The following is a 24,255-nucleotide window of genomic DNA, read 5'->3' as shown; positions in this document are numbered from 1 at the left end:
CGAAAAACCTTGTTTAAATAAGTCGACTAAAACTGACCTTAGTATCCTTAGCTGGAATGTTGAAGGGCTGGAGTCTAGATTATCGGATCCCGATTGGTTAAGGATACTACTGGATAAAGACATAATAATGTTTCAGGAGACTTGGGCTATTACGGACCTTCACATAGAGGGCTTCCATTGTAATAGTGTAATTGCAACTAAGCCCGATTTTGGCCACCCTGTGGGCGGGTTATTGATTGGTATTAGGACAACGGCAGGTGGAAGTATAAAGATAATGCCAACTAACAACCCCAATACTCAGGTTATTGAATATAAAAGGAAGGCTCCCATTTATGTGATAAATTTTTATAATAATGATTTTTATTCAATCCCAAATAAAAATGTTATAGAACTTTTTAAATTTTTATCTGACATGATTGAACCATTAGATAATAGCAGGGGTAATAGGATTATCCTAGCAGGGGATTTTAATGCAAAGATTCCTAAATCTGAACTAAATGAAGGAAATATGCAAACTGACCGTGCGGTAAAATGGGGCATAGAATTGGATTGCTTTATTCGTGAGCATGTTTTAACTAACATGATGGATATAAACCATATCTCTACAATTAATTGTGTTCTGACATTTAGAGGTAGAGACCACTCTTCAACCATCGATTATATTTTTATGTCACCTGAGTTAATTGATTGCCTTTTAATGGCTAGGGTTTTAGAAACCGCTTTTGGGGATCACAATGCACTAGTGGTAAAAATCAAATTGGGTCCCTCTCCAGTATTTGCACGCTTTTTAGGTGCTAGAGATATTATCCCCGTTACAAATAATCTGAGGTTGAAATGGAGGGGGGTTGATAGTGGAAGGATAGTTGAGCATGTTATAAACAAGCATCAACATCTGATTGATTCATGCACATTTTCAGATGGGAATCATTTAAGGGTAATTAAAGATTTTACTAGTTTATGTATAATCATAAAGTCACTCCTATCTGTCCCTAATCAAAGGATAGATAAGGATCCCAGGTGGTTTGACAGAAATTGCTCAGTTGCTAACAGGGCCTTACGTAAGTGCAAAACCGAGATCCCAATCGGAGGTTAGGGTGGCAAGAAAGAAATATCAATCTACGATAGAGGCACGTAAGGCAGCGATTCGGGAAGAGCACTGGGAGGAGCTATCTGATGCCGCAACAGGAAAGAATGCAATTACTTTCTGGCCTGTATTGAAAAAGATGCGTAACATGGGAAACCAACTATCTACAATTAGCTGTATTATCCCGAGTGACCGGTGGGAAGATCATTTTTCAAAAGTATATGCCATACCCCCAAAAGTTAATGATGAGTACACATCTGGTCAATTGTGTTCTATACAGATTAGTTTAGGTGAGGTGACTGTGGCTATTAAACAAAGTCTTGGCAATAAGGCCCCTGGGCCAGATGGTTTCCCAATAGACATAATTAAATGGAAACCTGAATTTTGGGCACCCATTTTAATGAATGTTTTTAATAGCCTACCTCTAGTACCGATGCCCGACACATGGTCTACAAGTATAATAGTGCCAATATATAAGAAAGGTGAGAGAACAGATCCAGTAAATTATAGACCTATTTCACTTTTAGATAATACTCTGAAAATTTTGGGACGAGTCTTATACAATAGAGTAAATACTTGGGCAGAGGAATCAGGTACTTTGGACCCGTGCCAAATGGGTTTTCGAAGTAGGGTTGGGACGACAGAGCAGTGCCTGAATTTAAATTTAGTAATTGGCAAATATAACATCGCCAGGTCGTCACCAATTTATCTAGCTTTTATGGACTTATCGTCCGCATTTGATTTTGTAAATAGGTCTAAACTGTGGTCTATTCTTTTAAATTATTGTCTAGATGCGCCCCTTGTACATTTTTTGGCCTATTTGCATACTGATACAAAAGCCCAAGTAAGGATTGGGATGGCGGGGGAAACCTCTGGGGCCATAAGAGTGGAAAGAGGAGTCAGGCAGTGGTGCGTCCTAGCACCCCTGTTGTTTATTATTTACATTAACGGGTTAAGTAACTCCCTAAAATCGGCAACTGTGGATGTTCCAAAAATAAGGGGGGGGGGGGGCTGTTACCAACATTGCTTTACGCAGATGATGCGATCCTTATGGGTCTTACACCCAATGCCCTGCGTATTCTGGTTAAAAGATTTGTACACTATATGGATAACTTAGATCTTAAAGTAAATTTAAAACAAAAAATTTATTATGTCTTGTGGGCCATGGAAAAGACAGCTTAGTGCTATTTCGGTGGGAACTGATAAGTTATATTCCACAAATACGTTTCCCTATTTAGGAATGGTTTTTGCTGCGAACGGCTCGTGGAGTGGACATTTGGCCCACGCCACGAGCAAGTTCTCAAAAGCCATTAATTCTATTCTCAGTCTCCAACGGCCTAAGAAAATAGGAGCTACTAAAGCAATTTTAATTTTTTTTAAATTGCAGTGTGTACCTGTAGCAACATATGGGGCTGAGATATGGGGTTTGGCTAAGACACCTAGTATCCAAACCGAGGAAAATCGTTTTTTAGGAAACTCCTTGGAGCCCCTATTGCTACATCGGAGTATATTTGTCATTGCGAATTAAATTTGCATTACATAACAGATTTTATAGCAACAAGACCGGCCCTGTTCTGGCTGGCAATTTGGAGGAATACAGCGGCCTCTTTAACCCATGAAATTATAAGAGATTGTTTAAACTGCGAGAAAGGGATGAGAATCCCGTGGCTTGCTGGTGTTTTTAAGAAATTATGCAGTGTGGGTAAAGGCCACTTATTTATTGATCCTACTAAGATTGAGCCCACAGATAAAAATGAAACTAAGTTTGCACTGTATGCACTTTATAGTAATGTGAGACTGGAAGCGGAATTAACTAAATCATCTGTCCAGGCTTATGTGAACAAAGACCTGTATAGACAACCAATTCCTTTGTATCTCACGCTACCAATGACAAATTGGGAAAGATCACTACTGCTCCGTCTAAGGGCAGGTACTGTTAGATTTTTATTATGTTTACCATTAGGTTATTTTTCATTGAAATCCGAAAGTATGTTATGCCCATGTGATGGAGTGAGTTTACAAAATGATTGACATTTCTTCTTTTGTTGTAAATTTTATCTTAAATATATTAAATGGTTTTTACTCCCATATTTTAAGAAATAAAGACCACTTTCCCTGGAGCAGTCTTATGTGATGTTGCTCACCCTGCATACTGATTAATTGATTTTTCGTGTTAGCACCTTCTTGAGAGTTGTAACCCATGTACGCAAAACAATGGAAAACCCTTGAAATAATCTTGTTGCCAAATAATATGTAACCCTGCAATGTGTGTTGTTTAAATATATATCTAGAATTATAATTACTTTTTGGGATTGTATATATGTGATTGCTTTCATGGATTTGAAAAATTCGAAAAAAGATATGAAATTGATTGTTTGATTGGGTGTGTCCCCCTGGGTACAACTCTCGTCCTAATAATAGGGTCTTCAAGTTAAGTTCATGTTGTATAATCATAATATCTGGACTAAAGGATATCTTAGTCCAGATATTATGATTTATACAACATGAAGAATCTAAGAGTGCACATAAAGTATGAATAAATACATGGATTGAAAATTCACCGAGGATCAATTAGTTTATTTTCACAATTAACTTGAAGACCCTATTATTAGGATGAGAGTTGTGCCCAGGGGGACACATCCTTTTCAGTGCAGCAATCAGATTGATACACAACGTTGTGAATTAAATAGCCACCCCAGGAGCACACACAACATTGATAATCGCACCAAAACTATATTTGGAACCTTGTTGTTGCGTGTATTCATACTTAAGAATGCCAGTTGCTGTCACTGATCTCAAGCACCCAGGCAAACCTACAGCAACTAGATTTACAGTTCCAGAAAAATATGCAATAGGCCTTTTTTCAGTACCGTGTGTAGAACAGAAAGTGAGCAGCTGTCTTTTTCGTGTTAGAATAAATAAAACTCTTTATCATAATCAGGCATTCCCAGAGCAGATGCCATTTCCAGAGAGTGTCTTAGCTTCAGGAAGACCTGCATACATCTGTCTTTTCATGCTACAGGATCCATCACATCTCAATGAAACAATCTCTGGAATGACTTTGCAATTATAGAAAAATTGAGAATCCACTGACAACGGTAGCCAACCATCCCTAGGTACACCCTAGGATTATTTTCAGACTCACAGAATGCGATCTCTGGACACCTTCCTGGCTCCATTTTGAATCTGAGGTCCTAGATAAAAACCTCTGTCTGACAAAATTGTTGCTTTGTAGGGCAAAGTGTATGGTCATTGCCAGCCAAATGATTCAACTTACATCCCTCTTTGGTTCTCACTGCAGTCAAAAATCATCAATGTATTGCACCAAAACTGAATCACAAGATAACTTCAAAGATTCCAAATCTTTTTAAGAACTTAAGAGAAAATAGAAGGGCTCTCTGTATAGCCCTGTGGGATCCTTCACCGAACCAGTACCATATCTTTAAATGTGAACTCAAAAACCTTCTGACTAGCCTCATGTATAGCAATGGAGAGAATGCAAAACAAATCAATCATTGTGAACAACTCTGCAGCTGCTAGAATCTTAAACAAATCAGAGCTTGATTCAGTATTACAGGACAAAATGGCACTACTATATCCTTGATCTTTCACCGATCTTCAACTATCCTCCATTAGGTTTTCAAAGACCCAATATTAGTGAATTACGTGAGCTTCCCAATCTTTTCAATCACAAGTGTAATCCCTTCCTCAGCTTCATGAGAAAGTCTATATTGGGGAATGTATGAATGCACTGCATCTGGCACTATAGTAATCTGGACTAGCTTTGCACTTTTAATGAGCCCAATATCCTTTCTAGTAAAATCCTAACCCTCACTTTACTGACTGCCTTAAATTTGGAGGAATGTCCCCTTCTGCGAGAACCAGAAATATACAATTTCTTACTTCATGTAACTTCATTTTAAAATCAGTTTATGGGTTCTTGATTTGAATGCAGACATCATCCAGTCTGCATTAAATTATTAAATTGTAAAAAAAATACATTCAACTTTTTAACAAATTACAACCCAACAAATTTACAAGACTGTTCTCACTGATCACAAATTCATGTTCTTTTGAACCTAATTTTTACTGGCACATTTGCTGACAACCTATTAATCCCTTATTTCTTTGAAATACTTACTACTTGGACTCCTTTTCCAGAGAGGGGTAGGTCAGGAACTTTTCACCGGTCTAACTGTGGAATGGGAAGCACCAGTCTCAACTTAATATGATATGGAATGGCGATTGACTACTACTTCTACAAATGGATCTTTCTGGTCTGCCTCTAAAACTCCACTTAGCATATAATCCTCTTCTCCTCTCAGTCACCATCATTGTGCCTGACTCAGTGCTTGTGGAACTGACTTTTGTGGAACTGAAAATTCTGTGGAAATCCTGTTGTTCTATTCTGCATCTGCGGTGGAAGGGGTGAAGTCAAAGCCATGGTTCGGTAGAAATGCCTTTTAGCTCTTTATTCTGTATAGGTACCAGTAGGGCTGGCATCATTGACTCATCCAACTCTGTACCATTAGAATCATATTCTGATGCATAGGATTAATTTGAGGCATTATTTGGGATTTAATTACTTATGACTATACAACAAATCTATATATTTTTTCCTAAGTCCTTCTTTACCACATATATAACACGCTCCAGATCTCACCACACCATTGTTTTAAAGCCTCTACCTCTTCCTTGAATACCACCTCCACCTCTTGGAGAACCATGAAACTGTGCATCACATTCCTAAATCACCAATCCTTACCTTCTTTGCTGATATAATTCAGTCTGTGCCAATATCAATTTCCCCTTCAACAATTTCTTTTTAAACTTACAATACAAGTGACTTTGTTTGCCAGCACATCACAGAATATTGAATCTGTGTACACCACTCCAGATATAAAACCAACCGAAAAGCGGATACAAAACCTGATGCACCTTCTTTTGGTGAAATCTTCCATTGCTCTGCACTCACTTACAGTTTTATTATGATATTTGTTCATCTATTCATTCACTGCTGAAAATTGAGGTTTCTGTCTCCTTTCAAGTCCATTGCTTTAAAGCTCAGGAAAGACCTGCTTTTTGCTTTTGTGCTTTTTGTTTAAAATGCTGCAAGTTTACGTTTCTCTTAATTATCTTGTGAGAAAATGCCTTCTTTTAAAGGCTTCATATTTGTAGGAAACACCTTGTACTTTGTTTTTGGCAATAAAGGTTCATTCTGTACTTGTTTGTTACAAGTTGTTATGTTATGTTATGTTATATTATGCTATGCTATGTTATGTTGTGTTGTACGTGTTTGTATAGCACACACCTCACTCAGAGGTTGGCACTGAAGCAGGACTCCCAGAGCAAAGTGCCCTTACCGAAGATTACTACTTCTGTCTTATCTGTGTTGAGCTTGTAGCAGTTGGTTTTCATCCATCTGGTGACTTCGGTCATGCAGGTGGAGAAATTGGCCTGGGTGTTTGGTGTTTTGCCAGGGGGTAGTTTTTGAGCCAACATAGGATATGATGTTGATTCCATGTGATCGGATGACACTGGCAAGTGGAGTCAAAGGCGTTGAACAGAGTGGAGCTGAGTGTGGAATTCAGCAGATAGGTTGATGTCGTCTCAGGTGAAGGGAGCAAGGCTGACTCACTGGGCGTGGCCTGTCATGAAGGAGCAAATCCAGTGAAGTGTGGGACCTTCGATTCTGGCTTAGTGCAGTCATTGGATAGGTATGGGGTGGAAGCAGTGTTAAAAGCTGTAGAAAGGTCTAGTAGGATGAAGGTTGTGGTGTCATCTCTGTCCATGATCATACAGTTTTCGTCTGTGGCGGCAATGAGGGTGGTCTCTGTACTGTTGTTGGGCCTGAATCCAGATTGAGTGGTTTAGAGGAGGTGGTTTCCAGTGAGGTGGGTGGCTAGGTGTTTGTTTATCATCTTTTCCATGACTTTTTCCAGGTAGGGCAACAGGGAAATAGGCCTATATTAAATTAGGCTTGCATCTTCAGGTCTGCTGAGGGTTTCTTAAGGGGTGGGGGGGTGCTGCAGTATGTTTCCAGGCATCCTGGTAGGTGGCTGTAATGATAGAATCATTCTGGATTGGTGTGACGGTTGGGCTGATGGGGTCCAGTCCTCTGATAAAATGTGGTGAGGGCTAGGGTCCAAGGGTGCTAATGAGTGTATGGATTGCATGGTTGTTGCAGTTTCCTGATTGTGATGGTGGATGAGGTGGTCAGGGTGGTCCTCAGAGATGGGCAGGAGGGATGTGGGATAGGAGGGTCTGGTTGGGGCTTGAAGATGCTGGTAATCTTGTTGCTGAAGAATATAGAAAGTTGGATGGAGAGGTACTATGAGGGAGTTTATGCTCGTGGAGCTTGATGCCCTAAAAGTGACATTTTTCACAGTGACAAAGATTTTCATTGCACTGTTGGTGCTTCTTTTGATGCGGTCTGTGAGAGTGAAGGATTTGGTGGCTCTGATTTTCTGATGATTGCGTCTGGGGTGGATTTGAAGGTGCTCTTGTCATTGTTTTTCTTACTTTGTCTCCCTCTGTGTTCAAGGTGCTTGCAGTGGTGTTTGGTGAGTCTGAGTTTTTTCCATGTACCATCTTGCTTGGGGTCTGGTTTTTATGGATTTGTTGGCTTTGAGAGTAGCCAGGGTGGGACCCGTGCTCACTACACCACTGGAGTCAAGCTATCCTGGCTGATGACGGCTGATAGCCAGAAACCGGTCCTAGGATGCTTGATTCCGGTCCAGGGAAGACATGGCTTGGCAGTTCGGGCTGGACTGTTCCCATGAGGCACAGGGTCAAGACTGATTTGCATATGGCCATGTCTAAACTAGGGTGGTGTAGTGGGCAAAAGAACGATGGATTTAACCCAGATCTTTTGACTGGGGGAGAATGTATGCATTGTCAGCATTCCGTCCATCATTTGTTTGTTGTAACGCTTTTCGCCCTAAGTGGGATGGGTATTCCCAGACGTGGGACCCGTGCTCACTACGCCACTGGAGTCAAGCTATCCTGGCTGATGACGGCTGATAGCCAGAAACCGGTCCTAGGATGCTTGATTCCGGTCCAGGGAAGACATGGCTTGGCAGTTCGGGCTGGACTGTTCCCATGAGTCACAGGGTCAAGACTGATTTGCATATGGCCATGTCTAAATTGGGGTGGTGTACTGGGCAAAAAAACGATGGATTTAACCCAGATCTTTTGACTGGGGGAGAATGTATGCATTGTCAGCATTCCGTCCATCATTTGTTTGTTGTAACGATTGTCGCCCTAAGTGGGATGGGTATTCCCAGACGTGGGACCCGTGCTCACTACGCCACTGGAGTCAAGCTATCCTGGCTGATGACGGCTGATAGCCAGAAACCGGTCCTAGGATGCTTGATTCCGGTCCAGGAAAGACATGGCTTGGCATTTCGGGCTGGACTGTTCCCATGAGGCACAGGGTCAAGACTGATTTGCATATGGCCATGTCTAAACTGGGGTGGTGTAGTGGGCAAAAGAACGATGGATTTAACCCAGATCTTTTGACTGGGGGAGAATGTATGCATTGTCAGCATTCCGTCCATCATTTGTTTGTTGTAACGCTTTTCGCCCTAAGTGGGATGGGTATTCCCAGACATGGGACCCGTGCTCACTACGCCACTGGAGTCAAGCTATCCTGGCTGATGACGGCTGATAGCCAGAAACCGGTCCTAGGATGCTTGATTCCGGTCCAGGGAAGACATGGCTTGGCAGTTCGGGCTGGACTGTTCCCATGAGGCACAGGGTCAAGACTGATTTGCATATGGCCATGTCTAAACTGGGGTGGTGTAGTGGGCAAAAGAACGATGGATTTAACCCAGATCTTTTGACTGGGGGAGAATGTATGCATTGTCAGCATTCCGTCCATCATTTGTTTGTTGTAAAGGGTATGTATGCAGGCAGTGATCCAGGTATGGAAGTTGGAGATAGATTTGGGGAGGTTGTTGTTGTGTTGAGGCTGGTAGTGTAGGTGCACAGAAGACCAGGATGCTTTTGAGGATGACTCTAGTCCTGTTGTGAAGACTTGGTGATGGTGTTTTTGCAGTGGAGTGGGATGGGTATACTGAAGTTGATGAAGGTGTGGTAGGGCCAGGTGATCAGTATGGGCTTCTCTACTGTTATGTTCCTGAAACTAGTAAAGAAGGGGTCCAATATATGTTTGGTGGGTGTGTCTGGCCTTCCAGTTACTGGGTAAGTCTGAGATTGGATAGGTCCTCAAGGAGTTTGTCAGTGTTGTCACTGGAGATGGATGATGGGGAAAACAAGTTAAAAACCCAAGTTCTAGGAAAATAAACATTTCCCAAGTCGTATTTATTATAAAACATTTTGAGAAAACAAATTGATTAAAAATCCTTACTCGGTTTACTTGTTTGCTAGGTTTTCAGTGAAGTCTTTCTTCGTTATCTTGCTTCCTGGGTTTCCAGTATTTGAAGATTTGTGGCTGATAATGGAGGAAATTGTCCAGCACTGCAGAAGTCAGATATTGCTTGATCAGGTTAAGCACAAAAGAGTAGCACATGTGATGTTAATCAAACAAAGTCCTTGAGACAAAGAGTGGTCTGCCAAATGGGTGTGGTTTAAATAGGAGATGTGCCCAAGATGGCCGATGAGTTTTCAGGAGATCCCGTGAGATCTCACGAGATAAAGCTCCTGCGAGGCCCTGTCAGGCCTTACATGGCTTTTAGCACCTCTGCCTCCACTCATTAACGTTAGTATTGCACCAGAGGGACATTCAAAGAGCCGAATAACAAACAGGCACTATTAAGAAATTGGACCTCACTCAGGGAGCAAGTGGAAGGTTGGGTTTAATCAAGAACATAGCAAGGAAGGGCTTGGGCTGGGATATTATGATCAGGACCTTAGCAGGGCAGTGCTGTGGCATGCCACTACTCTCCCTTACTTGCACATAATCTGAAACATTGTCTCCTGCCATGTCTCTCAATGGGAATTCTCCCTCAACAACATCAGACTCATAATCACTCACAGCTCTCTTTACATTATTCTACAGGTGTCTTAAAATCCATTCTCTCTGGAGCCTTTCCACATTCTCCCAATCCCAAAATAGTTTCCTTAGACTTACTTTCAATTGTACAATAGTCTCTTTTTGTATTTCAGCCTCTTTCATCTTTATTTTGTCAGGCTTGCAAATCCTCTTTTGTGCAAATCTACACCCATTCGATCAGCCACACTCTTCAGCTTCTCAAATGCACAACAAGCTTGCTGTCTGCTTTTAAATTCATAAACACCTTCTCATCAAATATTAATTTTGAAATCAGAACTGTTTTCAGATAAATGAATTGTTGCACATTGATTTTACTCATTGAATTAACATCCTGAGCATCTTTTGTTACTCATTGGTGATTCTCCTGATTCCGAGTCTCCATCCACCTCTATCCACCTTCTCAATCAAACTCTCCAATCACATTCTAAGGTGGTGGTCTACCTGTTAACAATTTCCTCAACATGTCATCCTCTGAATCTAAGTCACTCTTTGTCTCCATTTTCTTTTTAAGCTCCTTTGATTTACTCTGTACCTGATCCTCAGATGTTACAGAAAACACACCACAGTATTGATGCCTTTTTCTTCAAGCCCATCTCAGCATGATTTCAATTATGTATAGCCCTACCAACCTGACCCTTCGGCATCTTCTGCAGTGCCTTCTGATTGGCATGTCTTGGTTGCAGATAAGTATTATAGAACCATTGTCTTAAGTAAGCAATTTCCTATATTCAAAAGTACAATTTTCAGGAAATTTTAACTTTTTATTATTTTCAATCGTCTTTTGTCACTCCTTAAGACATACACAAGTGTGCATTTCCTCATTTACAAGCATCTCATAAGTCAGACTGGTGGTGAAGATTGAGTTTCTCCTAATGACTTAGAATACGACATACACAAACTAGTGTCATGTTAAATTCAAGAACTCTTCACAATATAACACAGAATGAAACACTATATAATCTCCAACACAATATCTCTTCAAACACAATGACTCATAAAATAAGACAATAAAACCTGTGTGACTGTACCGGGAAATAGGACAGAAATCAAACTCACCATGGGAACAGTAGCCTTTCATGGTACTATACAATCACATAACTCGATAGGCTTTGATAAGCAAAATCACACCTTTTGGGCTGGAATAGTTCACCTTTGACCTGTTTTGTGCACAGTAATTACCATTATTCCACTCAAAATTGGTACATGCACAGCTAGACTATCAAGGAGATCATAAACTCACAAACCTTGGTGCCATAACTTTTAAACTTCCACACACCTATGTCTAACTAACTTGCAAGATATCCAAAATCTTTCAATAATAACATAGGCAAATGATTCACAAAGCATGCACTGTCACAAATGGCAAAAAATACAATACCATAACACAAAATGGACGCAATCACCACCAATATACCCCATCCCAAAAAACACCACACTAGACATTCTACCCTATAATTACTCACCATTCCAACCTTCTGACTGGAGAACCAGATCACCTCTTTGACAGCCTGCACCACGGTACCACTTCACCCTAGGACTTACCACCTGCCAAAGGATCACCAATCCTCGGGATTTTCCAGAATGATCTAATTATCTACTAATTATCCACTAATCAAGTTTTGTCTTTTCGTATTCCTCACCAAAAATTGTCGGTTCACAATGTTAATATTGATAATAATTCTACCAAATATGTACTAATTATCCTAATTAGCCTCTAATTAATGCTCCACATTCTCCACTAAAATCTGTTGAAGCCTCACTCTAGGAGGGTCAAACTGCAGGAAATTCTGAATCCTTAGATAAGTTAAAATAATATAACCACAGTCCATTTGTCAAACAAGCAAATTAATCATAGATTGACCTACATTCAGAAAGGACCCAGATCATGTAGCCCTCTCTAAGCAACAAGCAAAAAAACATAAATCCTAAGAAGGACGTTGGCTTTTCCCCAAACAGCATGCTCTGGACAATGAAAGCACAACTGGGATTATTTACAAGCCCTTTGAGCCAATGGTACGTCACGTTGCGTGATGCACCGGCAGCGAAACCTGCTGCCTGATATTTACAAGGACACGTAAAGCCACCCTGCGTGGCTTTACGTGTACTTGTAAATATTGTCCCTTCTCACGCAACACTTTGCATGTAAGGGACGTGACAAGGATGTTGCTGTGGGTGTTCCCGCGCAACGCCCATATATTGTGATGCATTTCCAGATTTACGAGATTTTGTGCATCTGGAAATGCGTCAGAATGCTACACGACCTCAGGGGTGGCTCAGCGAGGCGCAACGGGGAGAAATGTTTCCATTTCTCCTTGTTTTTTCCTCATTCAATGCATGCTGCATTCTGCAGCAGTCATTGAAAGTGGAAATCACCTTATTTGATTGTTGTGCAGGGACGACGTTCTTTCCTGCACAAAAACAATCTCCCCATGATGCAGGCATCCTTGCACCATGGTGCAAGGGTGCCTGCTCTGGCACCTGGCAGCCGATTGTGCACCAGCGCAGGGGAAAGCACAGGGATAAGACATATTGGTGTAAATATATCGCATCCCTGTGCTTTGTAAATGTGACTCAATGTGGCGCAGCCAAATGGCTTGCGGCACGCATTGAGTCACTTTCATTGAACATTTTCATGCCACGACATTATTTAAAGAGGCAACATAAAATGTTATATGAAAAGCATTAATTGCAATATTAACTTCAAAACAACACCCACTTGCGTGATACATTCATTGACTGTTAAATACATGATTTGTTGCACAAAATAAATCATAACAAAGTCTTGTTAATGCAAAAACAAGTGCAAACAAAATACTGCTTCTGCATATTTATAATATGGACATGTCAACGGATTTTTAGCTCATAATGTTGTTATATTGCCACATACTTTGCTTTAGCTGAGGAAGCTAAGAAAATGTTTCTTTGCTTAGACAGAGACCTTTACTTGATGCTGAATTTTTGTATTTTTCTGAAAGGCAATGAAACACTTGAACATGAGCATAACCAGGCTGCCCTTCTTAAAGATGTGACCTAGTGCAGCCTGGTTATGCTAATTAAACAAAACTACATTAGGTATTATTTTTCTAATTTAAATTATTTTTCCCAACGTCCAGTGCCATTTATGTAGAATATTGTCGTAAATATTTTTTCATATTGCTGTAGTAAGGCAGTTTTCATGTCTTCAATCACGTCATTTAATGTCCCTGCTGGGATTATTGCCCCGTGTTGGCACACATGTTTCTCACACGCCCAGAGGCTTCCACCTTAGGTATGCATGTGTTGTAATTTCCCTTTTTGTACCAGAAATAAGCATGATATCAATGTGGCATGCATATACAAGCAATTTTTCCCCACTTTCATTTTTATTAACTTGTTGTGAATGCAGTTCTTGAGTTCTATGGCTTGGAGTTGTCAACGTGATAAAAAACTAAACAACTAGAATAAAGTTGCTGGGGCTGGACAGATGTAGAGCAACCTCAAGGGACTCCAATTCAGGATGTCATGGTCTACCATGTCAAAGGTTGCAAATAAGTCCAGAAGGGCCAGAGCTCCATTCCCTTTGGCATCAGCGATCATTTACAAGTCATTCACTGTGGTTAGGTTTATTCATTCTATAGAAAGGACCGCTCTGAAGCCAGTATTGCAAAATCCCACTCTTTCATGGTGGTAACTGGAGGCCATAAGTATATTTTTAGGACTGAAGACTCTTTTGAATTTTTGAAAATACCATTACTGCATCACCTGCAGTTTTCCCCATGTGAATTTCCACAGGTCAAACCTGCGAAAAATTACAGGGGGAAAATGCACAGTAAATACTGGTGTAAGTAGACTTTGGTGCGGAAATTGCCAAAATCTGCATGTTACTCCCCATTTCGATGGGGGTGATTGCAGCTATTTATCAAACCTGATAAATACCAAACCCTGGTGTATCAGTTTCATCCCCCACTCAACCTCTCTTAATGTGGACCAAGGTGAACATTATACCCCTTGATGATAAAACTACCAGAATGTGAGAGGTCCTTCGACACCTGAGTGAGTTTAAATTGTACATAAAAAGGTGGGCACTAACTGCCTAATGTCTAGAAATCAAAAAACAAACGCCCCACGATTTATTTTGAAATGAAAGTCTCAACGGCGGACTTATGGCTCTGCACCTCATGCCAGTTTCATCAGTAAGTGGTTCTGTGCACTGATACCCCAGCACCAGCCGTTGTGTGGCGTCTCTGTGTTCTAGATCCTGAAAGGGGCAGCTATAAGTGGGGGTGCACCAGGCAATGAAGTCCAAGACACTTAAGTTGTATCAACGTCTTTATTACAACTTTAATTCTTTCCATAGGCTAATACCACAAACAGTTCAGCGTTTTGTTGCCACAAAGAGAAATTCATCAGGGCTGAAAGTGACACATAAAAAGAATTCAAATAAAAAAACACATACAATAATCAGAAAATTACATTACAAAACAGCACAGGACTCATACAGACTTGATCACAAACATTTATATTTACAGACATTTATTTTAAAACGGATGAATACATGAAATATTGCACACACATTACTTAATAGACACCACGTGTATAGTGATAGAGCCAAAGAGGGAACCTTTCTATTAAAACTGATGGGGCAAGACCTTTAACAGTCTTGAAACAGAGCACCCTAGCTTTGCAATACAGGCCAAAGAATGGTAATTGTAGTTGCTGCACGATAGTAGGCTAGTGCAAAGGTCTCACATGAGCATATGTAGAAATGGAGTTTGGGCAGTGTACAGAAGACAAAAAGAATACGTAGCTGTTTATATGGTGTAGTCAGGCAGAGAGGCGGGGAGATCCCCACCTCTTCGGAACAGCATGCAATTCTTAAGAGAAGCCCTGTTGGTAAAACCAGCAGTAAAGTTAAATACCTCCCCTAGTCATATAGAAACGTGAGAAAAGATGAGAAGTGATGGACACAGCGTGGCCACAAAACAAGTAGAAAGGTCTGCCGTTGGACCAGGCATGAAATAAGAAGGTATAGTTGGACTTTGATCTCACCTTAACATCACGAAAGTACAGAACTCTGTGTGGCTTAAGAACCAAGATCGACAATCCAGTGTATTGCGCTGGATGCCAGGGAAATTCCCAGGGCTGAGTAACGCCCGAAACCGAAAATCTATCGATAGATAAAGACTTATATTTAGGAGGCTGTAGGCAAAACACCACATCAGTACAAGTCCAAGTGACCACACATAATTTGATATAATAATTAATAACCAGGAATCTAAAGTGTATGTTGGACCTGAAACCTATAACACCCAATCTATTGGCGTTATCAGGCACAGCCTTCTTACTTAATTTTAATATAATAGTCTGATCCAACATTGATGCTGCTGTCCATCATTTCTCATCTTTTTTCATGTTTCTATATGACTAGGGGAGGTATTTAACTTTACTGCTGGTTTTACCAACAGGGTTTCTCTTAAGAATTGCATGCTGTTCCGAAGAGGTGGGGATCTCCCCGCCTCTCTGCCTGACTACACCATATAAACAGCTACATATTCTTTTTCTCTTTGTTATACTGCCCAAACTCTAATTCTACATATGCGCATTATATCAAAAATAAGTATTCTTTATATAGATTTACCACAAGACCATAAACAACAAAAATCCACAATACTGTTACTTTAAAAATGGTAGTTTTAGCTTAGTTCTCTTTAGTTCTTAAATGCGACACTTTAAGTCAATGTACATTTAGATGCGACAAGCAGGGCAACGAAGGTGTTGCCACGATGTTGATGCGATGAAAGTTTGGTGCAAAGAAATGAAGACGTGATGCTGCTCGCTTCTCCGATGTTGCGAGAGATCTCGGCTCGATGCGTCAGCTGCAGCGGCGACACCCTTGTCCAGTGATACGACGACAGTGGCTTTGGCGGTGACACTCTTCTCCTGCGATGCGTGATGCTTCCGCTCGATGCGACAGTTTCAGCGGCGACACCCTTGTTCAGTGATGCGACGGCAGCAGCTCCGACGGCGGCACGCTTCTCAGTGGATGCGAGGTGCTTCTCTCGATGCGGTGCAATGCGACAGCTACAGCGGTGTCATCCAAGATGCGACGGCAGCGGCTGTGACGGCGACACGCTTCTTCCTCGATGCGAGACTCTTCTCTTGATGCGGTTCAATGCGTCAGCTATGATGGCTGCGACGGCAAGGCGCTTCTTCGGTGTTCGGTGCAATGTGACAGCTACAGCGGCGACACTCTTGTTCAGTGATGCAACGGCAGCGGCTGCGATGGCAACACGCTTCTTCTCCGTGAGTCGCGCTTCCAGCTCCTTGCGACACGCAGTTCCTCAGAAGGCCCAAATCAGCAGCAGGCACTTGTATAAGAACTCTGGGGAGCTGGTGGTTGAAGTCTGTTGTTCCTGAGACTTCAGCAGGAGGCAAGCTCTTGTCCAAGCCCTTGGAGATCCTTCACAAGTTGAGCAAAAGTACACACAAAGTTCCTTTCTCCTCTCTTTGGCAGTAGGCAACCCCTGCAGGCCAATCCCCCAGTTTCAGGGATAGTCTCTCCTCAGTTTCTTCTTGGTTCCTCTCCTCAGCAAAGGTTTCTTCTTGTTTCCCAAAGTGATCTAAATTCTTGGGATCAGGGTCCCAATACTTATACACCAAAATCCTTTGTCCCCTGGGGGCAGAGGGGCCTTTGCCTTGTTCAAACCAGTTCTGGTCAGTCCTGGAGCACTTTGTTTACCTGACTCCTTCTTTCCTTTCAGAGGGCAGGGCAGAGACATCAGACGCACCACAGGAGGTGGAGCCAGCATTGTGGAGGGAAGGCACAGCCCTATTCAGGTCCCTGGTGCAACTCCTCCCTCCCATCTAGATGCAGATCTCTCTATTCACCACTGGGCTGCCTCACCCTGTCTCCTGGAATTCCCCAGCCCTGTCACTCAAACTCCAGACAAGAAATACACAGCCTAGCAGAGGCAGGTTTGAATGGTTAGATAAGAAAATACCTACTTTCTAAAAGTGGTATTTTCAAACACAGAATGTTAAAACCAACTTCACTAAAAGATGTATTTTATCATTCTGAGTTCAGGCATACTAAATTCGAATTTCTACCATGTTCCCTGAGTCCGTTAGGATTATAAGATGTAATAACCAAACTGCCCATTCTGGCCTATGGAGAACAGGTAGCCTTGCAATAGTGAAAAACAAAAATGGCTGTAATTCCCTATTAGAACATTCCACACACACCAGGGCATGTCCTACCCAGTCAGCATGACAGTACCAGACTGCACGCAGGCTCTGCAATGGCAGACCTTAGACACATTTTTATAGGCTGCTTCAGTGGGTGGCACAACCAGTGCTGCAAGCCCACCAGCAGCATTTGGATTTACAAGCCCTGGGCACTCCTGGTGCACTGTGCTAGGGTCTGACAGGTAAACCAAGCCAACCAATCATGGAATCACTAATTCATACATCATTTTACAATAGGGAGAGCATATGCACTTTAGCACTGATCAGCAGTGGGCCCAGAGTCATAAAACAGCCAACAACAGGTCAGGAAAAATGTAGGAGGAAGGCAAAAAGTTCAGGGATGACCCTGCAAAAACGGCCAAGTCCAACAATTCACAACTCACTAGTTTCTAGTCTAGTTGATCATTGGTAGAATTCCTTTTTTCAGTTTTAAAGAAAATTTTATTGAGATTTAAATATAACAGAATTGTAATAAAACACCATGGCTAAATTCAATTACAAAAGAATATTGTCCTACGGGAGGGGAGGAAAGGAAGAGGTAAGGGAAGGGAACAAAAAGGAAAAAGAGATTGTCAAATATTAGAACAAAATAGAAATGCAAAAAGCATAATTATTATTACTGTATAAAACGTATGCATGGGAAGTATAAAAGTACAATTGGGTATAAAGAGACTTCTCTAGTCATAACATATGAAATAGTTAGAAATACAAACATTTTATATGTATAGATGCTTAGAATCAACAAAAATATGTTCAAGGAGGATTGGGAACCTCCTCCATACGAGGATTGTGTAATGGTAGAGAACGTGCAGCTTCATTTAAAAAGTTTGTGATTGGTACCCATAATATATCGCGTTTAATAGCAAGGGTAATGGGATATACATAGGCCCTGTCTAATCTATGGTGGTAACAAACCCCATACCACCAAGCCTGAAAAGAAATATTTGAGGCATCCTTCCAAGACTTAGTGATTTGTTGAAACGCCACAGCTATAAGCAAGTCAATAATGGGAGTGTCTGTAGTGGAGAAAGACCATATATCGGAAAGACTACCTAAGAAAATATGTGAAAGAGTAAAGGGGAAGTGTGTTGAAAAGATTTTATTGATCTGCCGCCACACGTCATTCCAGAATTTGTAAGTCACTGGGCATGTAAATAACATATGTTTAAGGTCTGCTAGTGGGGCTGAACACGTCCAACAGGTAGAAGGCACAGAGGGGTCAATCAAGTTCAATTTAGCAGGAGTGATTAAAAGCCTATTATAGATAAAAAATAACGTCTGGGTTGTATTAGCTGCTCGAGACGACTTCCTTATTTTGATCCAAATTTTCTGCCACATGGTAGGAGAGAAAGAGTCCTCTAAGTCTGTCTCCCAATCAGACTCTACTTTGGATTTGCCCTGAGTAGCAGGAGTTTCTCTCAATTTTCTATAGATTTGGGAAGCAGAAGAAGAGGCAAGTAAACAAGGGAGAGGAAGAGGAGAAGGGTTAGTGTGAGTGGTAGATGAGGAAAGGGAATCATAGCTACTCTGTGCAGCCACACGTATGAGATTATATTTCGGTTCAAAGGAAATTGGTAAAGAAAAACGAGATTGAAGAGTACTAAAAGAGACACACGTACCTTCATGAAAAAGTTGATGAGTCCAGTTAAGACCAAGATCTCTCCAGTCCTTCCAAAAGAGCGTCCTATTTTTTAATTTAATAAGAGGATTATACCATAGGAGGGAATGCAGGAAACGTGAGCGATCATCAGAACTGTCCACAAAAAGAGGGGAAAACGTTTTCCGAGAATTTTTAAGAATGGGAAGGGAAAAGCCCTTAGGAATGTGGGACAATGATATAAATTCTTCAAAGGTGAAAGGATGAAAGAAAGAGGATTCAACATCTACCCACAAAGGTTGAGAAAGGGCATCAGAATTATGATCAGATAAAAGGGAAACAGAATGTTGGAGAAAAAATGAGGTATGATACGTCGCAAAATCCGGAAAATTAACTCCACCTAACTGCTTAGGGCATTTGAGTCTGGCAAACGACATCCTAGGTTTCTTATGATGCCATAGGAATTTGGATAAGATGGAGTAAATATTTTTATAGGAGGATTTAGGTATATTGATTGGAAGATTGGACAAATAGAACAAAATTATCGGAACTAACATCATTTTAATAGAATCCAATCTACCCCACCAGGATAAAAACAAGGGATGCCACCGAGCTGTAGAATCCTTTAGAGTTGCTAATAAGTTTTTAAGGTTAAGTGCGACAGTGTCTTTAATAGAGGGTTTAAACCACAAACCCAAGTATTTAATCTGAGTCGGGCTCCAGTGAAAAGATGAGGTCAAAAAATCAGCGTGAAAACAGAATTTATTTAGCGGAAGGATTTCCATTTGTCCACATTTAACTTATAACCTGACACCTTCGCGAACTCAGCAACTTCAGATAAAAAGGATGGAATAGAGGATTTAGGATTAGAAATGAATAAAAGTATGTCATCCGCATAGGCCGAAAGTTTCAAATACTTATCCCCATATGGAAAGTCGGTGATACTGATATTTTCTCGGAGCTTTGTCAGAAAAGGTTCTAATGCTAAAATAAAAAGAAGAGGAGAAAGGGGACAACCTTTTCGGACACCTCTAAATAAAGGAAATGAAGAAGAGACAAGGCCATTAGCTAATATAAAGGATCTAGGAAAGGAGTATAATAAAGAGATGTACGCAAGGAATTTCGGACCAAAACCAAACCAAGCAAGAACTGCAAACATAAACTGCCAATTGACCCTATCGAAAGCCTTTTCGGCGTACAGCGCAATAGCAGCTAAAGAGTGTGGGTAGGAATGAGATTTACTTAATACGTTAAAAAAGAGTCGAGTGTTGTCAGAAAGGTGACGGCCCTTGACGAAACCACATTGCTCCTTTCCAATCAAGTGAGGTAAAATTTTATCAAGACGGAGCGCCAGAATTTTTGCAAAGATTTTGTAATCCAGATTAATTAGAGAGATGGGTCTGTAATTCTTACATAGGGTATGGTCTTTATTTTCTTTAGGAAGAAGGCAAATCAAGGCTTCCTGAAAGGAGCCTTCAGATTTTTTGGAAGATATAAAGAAGGAGAACAGTTGATGAAGCTTAGGAACCAGCATCTTGGAAAAATGTAAGTAGAATTCAATTGTAAAACCATCTGGTCCAGGAGCTTTGCCTTTTTTAAGCACTTGAATGGAATCCTGAATGTCTTTAAGACTTATATCAGCCTCCAAGGGGGCAAAGTCAACGTCTGGAAAAGAAGGTGAGGGAATAGAGGATAAGTATTGATCTATATCAGTTGACAAGGGAGGGGATTCCGGAGTATAAAGTTTTTGATCAAAATTTGCAAATTCCATCAGAATATCCTCATCTTTATGGAGTGTGACGTTAGATGAGGAGACAATAGATTCAATTCTTGTGCGCTCCCTCTTAACTTTAAGGTATTTGGCAAGAAGATTGCCAGCTTTATTCTGAGCAGTATAGTATTTGGCGCTAGATTTAAGTAAGCATAAATTCGCAGTTTCAGTAGAAGCTTTATTGAATGAAAATTTAGCCTTGAGAAGCTTGTCCAAATCAGAGGGGGATTTAGTCAAGTGATAGGAATGTTCCAATTGTTTGATTTGTAGATTAATCGATTGTAAAGACTGGGAAGCAACACGCCTTTTATGAGAGACAAAAGAAATAATGAAATCCCTAGAGGCAGCTTTAAAAGTGTCCCATAACACTTGAGGAGAAATCATAGGAGATTCATTTTCGGTAAAAAACAAGGAAGAGAACTCAAGAAAAGCCGGGGTAAATTTGGGATCTAATAAAAGAGAGTTGTTAAACCGCCATCTCCTAGTGCCTTTTACAGGTGGAAGTAAGTCTAGGTGCAAGGAAACTGGAGCGTGATCAGAGATTAAAATAGAACCTATGTCAGAATGGGTAATATGTTGAATCAAGGCTTTAGAAATAAAAATGTAGTCGATCCGGGATTGGGATGAGTGGGCTGGTGAGTAGTATGTGTATTCCCTAAGTGTAGGATGGCAGAGTCTCCAGGAATCAACAAGAGACCGTTGGGAAAGAGTAGAGGTAAATTGAGTGTGCATCAGAGAAGGAGAGAAATGACAATTGGAGTGACGATCAATAAGGGGGTCTACAATTGTGTTACAGTCCCCTCCCAGAATGAGATAGTCATCAGAGGATTGCATCAATGAGGTGGGCATCTGTGGCCAAAATAGTTTGTCCTGTGTGGTAGGAGCATACACATTGAAAATAGTTATAGGAATGTTATCAATTAACAAAGATGCATTCACCCATCTACCATCAGAGTCATTGGCTTGGTGTATTACTTTGATATTTAAGCGTTTATGACAAAGAATAGCAACACCATTACGCTTCCCTGAACCAGGCGATGCAAAAACATGGCCCACCCAATTACGACGTAACTTGGCAACTTCAACCTCTTTTATATGAATCTCCTGTAATAACACAATATCCCCTTTCAAATTTGCTAAGTGAGATAACACACGCTGCCGTTTAATGGGAGAACCCAATCCTTTAACATTCCATGTAAGTATATTTAACGACATTTAAAAATACAAATTATACCAAAGAAATTATGTGGAAGTCAAATATATACATAGTGATAAAATACAAAGCATCTTGTAAAAATTGGAGAAAAAATGTTATTGCTTTTAGAGGAGTAGTTAAGAAATAAAGAGAAAAAACATGAAATAAGAGAAAGACTTGGAGAAGATAGATTAAAAGTAGAAGGGCATGAAGCAAAAAGATTGAGGATCAAATATAAACAAGAGGAAAAACAACTGGAGAAGAGATATGACCAGAGATAAAAGCGAAGAAAGTAAAAAGAAGAGGGAAAAGAGGAGAAAAAACAAATAGTACAAAAAACAAAGGCATAAAACGACAGATAAAAGTAATAAAAACAAAGAAGAACAAATAGACATACCACCAAAAATAGTGAAGAACGGGGTTGGTGAAGCCACATGAGGGAGACGGGACACTACAACGGGGGACCCTACAGCGACGACGAAGGAAGGGACATCCGCTAGGCAAGCTGAGGAGAACAAGGAACGATGAGGAACCACAAAATCGCTACCTAAAAAGGGGAAGAAAAGGGGGAACACGTTAGCACAGCATAACGATACAAAATACGATACAAAATACAAGAGGGGAGAGTTAAATATCATTAATGGTGAGGCAAACAGACACCGCTAAAATGAAAAGGTCCATCATGACTGAGGTACTTCCATGGACTCCGTTCTGCAGCTGTTCAGGAATTGCTGGAGCAGCGCAGGGTCTTCATAACTGGTAGTTTTGTTGTTATACGTTACTTTAAACAGGCATGGATGAAATAAACCATAGCGCGCATTTAAACTGCGTAGTGCAGGTCTCATGTCTAGGAATTTCTTCCGACGATCAGCAGTTGGTTTGGCATAATCCTGGGCGAAGAAAAGAGCAGAACCATTCCAAGTAATTTTTCCGCGTTGTTTGGCAGCCTGCAGGACTCTGAGTAGATCTGTGTACTCCAGAAAGTATAAGATGACTCCTCTCGGTTTAGTAGATGATGATGAGGGAGAACGAGCTAAGGGACCTAAACGGTGTGCCCTTTGAATATTTAATGAGGGACTTTCTGGAAGACCCAAAAGAGTTGGCAAAAAAGTTTTGAAAAATGAGATTGGATTGGCCCCTTCAAGACCTTCAGATAAGCCATAAATGCGCAGATTATTAAGCCTATTACGGTTTTCAAGCATTTCAACCTGTTGTTTAAGCTGAGCCACCTCCTGAGATATGAGAGGGACCTGAGCCGTGATATTTTGAACGGAATCAATACGCAATTCCAGGTCTCCAACTCTCTTCTCAGTGAGAGACCAGTTAGTTTCCAGATTCTGAAGCCTGGCGTTCGTTTCCTCCATATGTGGTTTAAGGGCACGAATTTCATCCAGAAGGAGTTCCATAGAGATCGGGGATGATGAACCCTTTTGCCAGAAGTAGACGGTGACGCAGAGGGTATCTTGGTATTTTGTTTAGCATTTGAGCGAGGAGTAGACGGAGTAATAGATTTGGCGCCAACATAGTCTTTGGTAGTATCATCAGTATGTTCTTGCAAAACATCAAAAGGGTTAAAAACCTCTAAATTGCCCTCCATGGAGGAACGGGCGGCATTACAACTGCCGCGAGGCATGATGCTCTGAGAAAAAATATACTGAAAGTCCTTCAAAAGAAAGCAGAGTCAAAATTGGAGGAAAATAGCTCAGCCAGAACGAAGAAATATTGTTGAGCAGTAACTGTAAGTTCACCATCAATCAAGTAATATAGATGCTGCTTTAAAAAGGACGAAAGAATATATTGCTAGCAAAAAAGGCATCAGCGCCGTCATACAACCGCAGGCAGGGAGCAAAGAATCGTTTGAAAGAACAAAATGGCGGCCGTGACGGTGAGGTAACAGAAAAAACATTAAAATAAGCTTTCCAGCCTCACCCTATGAAAAAATAAAGGTATCATTCTGGAGAGTTGCAGTTCCGATTGACAAAATGAACAATTTCGGCGATTTCAACGAAGAAATGCTGCCCGCAGAGGTCGCGTTCCCTCACGGCTCGCCGGAGCTCCCGGGAGTAGCGGCCATCTTCGAAGGCTCCGAAGCCACGCCCCCTGGTAGAATTCCTATCATCTAGCTGTGCTGTGTTATATAACTGGAATCAACCTTTTGTTCAATAAATCATAGTTACTTTATCAAAAACATTATTTTATGGGCCAACATAAGATTGTCCTAGATTATCTCAATGGCTGTTCAAACTGGCCATGGGAACACAATGACCATCCAGGTTAGAGCATGCTGTGCATAAAGGAGGGCTGTAACGTCATCCCCCTCTTATTTAGTCTATTCAAATCCAACTTGAATGCTATCTCATGAGATGTA

The sequence above is a fragment of the Triturus cristatus genome, chromosome 4_1 (genome assembly GCF_964204655.1).
Source record: "Triturus cristatus chromosome 4_1, aTriCri1.1, whole genome shotgun sequence".
Classification (NCBI taxonomy): domain Eukaryota; kingdom Metazoa; phylum Chordata; class Amphibia; order Caudata; family Salamandridae; genus Triturus; species Triturus cristatus.
Note: the sequence above shows the minus strand (reverse complement) of the source record.